The following is a 4097-nucleotide window of genomic DNA, read 5'->3' on the forward strand; positions in this document are numbered from 1 at the left end:
AAGAATTCAAAGTTCATAGCAATCCACCTTTTGAATTTTTAGATAAAGAAGACTCACCTATATCAAAGGATAGCTTTAGGAATTGTGCAAATAGTAAAGCAAGGAATGAGGTAATGGATGATCTAATGAAGGAAGCCAATGAAGTTAACTCTCATAATGTTTGTACCCCAGATTGGTGCTTGAAAGTTCTAAATGATGATTCCTTCTATGGTGAAAATGTCTTCATCAATCATTTGTTTTCAAATGAATTCTTTTCTATAGAAGTTAACATTCAGGGAAAAGATTCAATAATTGTACCAGCTCAAGCTTCTTCACTTCTCAAATTGTATAAAGGATGTCCAATTCGAGGCTTGATTTCTTCCAAACCAAACCATCAGAGGGATCTTCAAATAGAGGATATTGGTATGCTCAAAAATATTCCAAAAGTTGCCAACAATGTTAAGGGAGGTACTAATTTGATTCAAGAGAGCCCAAAGATTTTTGATGAGATGTGGTTGTTTGGTTCATTGGAAAAAGATGTTTTTCATCTTATACATGTTGATCTTGACAACCTATTGAGCTTACAGGTGTCACATGGATGCACATCACTTTTCCACACACGTGTCTATTTCTCCCAACCCATAGATGGCTTTGCATGATCATCCTTAATAAATTTGAGGTAGGCTTTGCCTACCATGTACATATTTAGTTTGAAGTTTTGGTTGTGTTCGTTCCATTTTTGGTTTGTGTTTGTTCTCTCCAGTTAGTCTTTTGTTGATTCTCCTTGACTCTGTTGCCCAAATGGATAAGGAACTGATCCTTTGAAAATATTTTGGATTCATCCTTCGTCCCTTATGGTCTTTGTCCCCAGTTAGAGCCAGCTATTAGCCCTATTTTTAACTTGCAAAATTTTAAACGTCCATGTCAAACTCCTCAGATTGATAAGCTCCTCACTAAAAGTATCTTCCATCATCTACAAGCTCTTTGGGTTTTAGATGCAAAATGCAAAGGCATGAACTAGGCATGTGAGTAGTATAACAAGTATTTCTCAAGGAATGTCGTGATTGCATGATATACCATAATGGTAAAGCTCTCAAAAATGAAAAGCGTGTTCATAAACATATCATTTAATTGAGATTATTGTCAGATATTCTCATCGATATGTCATGCATAGGCATTTTTAAGGAGGCTCTCAAACGTATAACAATAAGTACCAAATGAAGCAGTTACTAAAACTTGATTTGTCACTTCGCATAATTGCCTAGGTTGTCCAAGTTTCCAAAGAAATAAAGAAGTTAAATTGTTGAAGATAGAGCTTTCATCAAATTGCATATCAAAATGATATTTATGGGTCAGTTTACAAATATTTGAAAGAGACCAATTCACTCCACTTAGTTCTTCATTTGTCGGTAAGTTGTTCAAGTTTCGATGGATGCCGATGCATTACAAGTATGAAAAGTTGTTGCAGTTTTCAAAGATCCCGATGAAATAAAGTAACCACTGTCATTCACAAATTATCAACTCTATAGGCAACTTACAAGATTTTAGCAAATCATCGAAAGTGATGCCCTCATCATAATTATTCGATTTGAGTTGGCTCACATAACTAAAGTACTGATGCATATATTCATCTCATCGATGAAGAAAATATCAGTAAGTTTGTATTCTAAAAGAAAAGTGTGAAAGAAGAGCTAGTTATTATAACTAACTCGAAGATCATGTTGTAAATCATTCTTTAGCAAGAATTGGAGTTCCAAGATAGAATATCGACATTCAATTAAGGTTCACAGGCTTGTGTGCAAGATGTGGAACTTGAACATAAATCTGCACAAAGAGTAATGATGTGCGAGCCACTCAAATCGAATAACTGACATACTGTCCCATGAGATGCAATAGTTGTAGACAACACAAAATAGAGATGTTGAAAAAGATTTCAAAACTTTCAAAAAAATGCAATTTGCAAGAGTAATTTCGCATTTCTCAACCATTTCCCAGGGCTCTTCACGTCTTCACAGCAATGTATGGTCATGCACTAAAGCACCTTCAAAGGTAAAATTTTGTCAGATACTATAATTGGAAAATCCTAGTAGACGTGCATGCAAATGTGGAATCATAACCAAGCAGCTTGAACCTATGATAGAATGCCTAAAAAAAAAAGTGGTCTCATGATAAGCAAAGATTGCAGGATATGCACAAATCACTATGTTAAAAGAAAGTCTTTAGAAACTTTCAAGTCGATGCAATTGGTGGGTCTAAAGCCAAATTCTGTAACCTCTGCTAGCATCCTTCTTGCCCCTACCAAAAATGTGAGTTTTGGAGCAACGAATAGATGTTCATCAAAGCATCATGTGAATGGTTTGACATAGTGCTTCGAAGAGATTATTCCAAAGAGTGAAATGAAATGGTTTCAGAATGTACACAAAATGGATTTTGCATGGAAGCTCTTGAAAAAATGAAATCATTGCAAAGCTAGACAAATTGATTTTGTGAATAAGGATAAAAAACGTTTCGAAGAAAATGGATTCATTAAAAGAACTTTAAGTGAATTCAAACAAAAGTGGCTGATGGAAATGACATTGATTTATTGTTGCAACAATGAGAGTTTTGAAAACATGTCTCTTCATGCATGCGATGATCGCAAGATATTCACAAAATAGATATGTTGAAAAGACTTTGTACAATTTTTAGAAAATGTAGTTGGTGATGCAAAGCCAAATATTCATCATCGATATGCATCTATGGAAGGGATACCTTTGACAGATATTATAGCTAGAAATGCTACGATGATATACGTGCTAAATGTGGAGGCACAAATTTAGAACTCCTGAACTGTTTAGAATGTTATCATTTATAGCTACCTACCATGCCGATGTGGAGATGAGGATGTGTTAAGGATGCTCAACAAATATTTCAAATAGATTCCATTTCATGGGATGCAAAACTACATGGTATGCACACCCACCGAAGCCCACAAGATAGAGGAAGTTCATCTTGTATACACCTAAAAATGGTTTGAAGATAATTAATTAAATAAGCAATTGTTTAATTAATCCCCCTTCCTAATTTAATTGAATTCACTAAGCAATTTGATTAAATTCCCCTTTTCATCTACTTATTAATAAATCTAGGGATTTATTTAATAGGTTCATTTTCATAATCCCCTTTGATTAATTAATTGAAATTAATTAATTTTCCCTCTATCTTCAATTAATTCTTCTAATCTTCTAATTAATTAAAACAAATCAATTTATGAGTTGTTGAGAATAAATTAGTCTTATTTGAATTTTAAATTCAAATTTACCCACATGCCTCCTAACTTCTAACCACCTAACCTAACCCCTTCAAAACATAACCCCTTCCATCTAACCTTGGGTTTAATTAACCCCATCTTAGCTTGCACATCCTAACCACCATGTCCCCTTTCCTTAGACACTTGCTCTCTCATGAGCAAAGCTTCTTGACACTTTTCACCATAGAGATGACAAATGTTCCCTTTCATCCAACCTCTTCTAGAAGCTTCTTGACACTTGTCACCATGGAGATGACATTGCCCCCTTTCGTCCAATCCCTTCTCCTACCAACCTCCAATTGTTCCCTTTCATCCAACCTCTTTTCCAACCTCCTCCAATTTCACTATTGATATCTTCAGACTTAATCTTGATCGTTGATTCCTCCCACCTCACCCTTGGCCTTGGAAATCCTATAAATAGACCCCATTTTGGAACAATCATCATCCCATCTCATTTGCATTTCAGACATTGTTACTATAGGCATATGCAATCTTAGTTTATCATTTGAGTATTGTTATCATAGCTTAATTTCATCATTTTAGCATATTTTCTAGCATAATCATTGAATCATGTAGCTCAATCATTATCATTGCTACCTTAAATGCATCATTTATCATTTAAATCCTCCATCTAGGTGTAGTCAAGTCACTGGAATTTTCCTAAATAGATCTGAGAGCAAAATTCATACTTGCATTTACTAGGAGGCGATAAATCGCTAGCTTAGTTATGGTTTTATCTTTCTTTGCTTTAAATTCATTAACCATGCTTGTAATGATCTATTGAGTGTTTTGTGTTGCAGCTGCAGGTCTACACTTCACAGGAACGATA

Source organism: Cryptomeria japonica, chromosome 11, assembly GCF_030272615.1.
Source record: "Cryptomeria japonica chromosome 11, Sugi_1.0, whole genome shotgun sequence".
Classification (NCBI taxonomy): domain Eukaryota; kingdom Viridiplantae; phylum Streptophyta; class Pinopsida; order Cupressales; family Cupressaceae; genus Cryptomeria; species Cryptomeria japonica.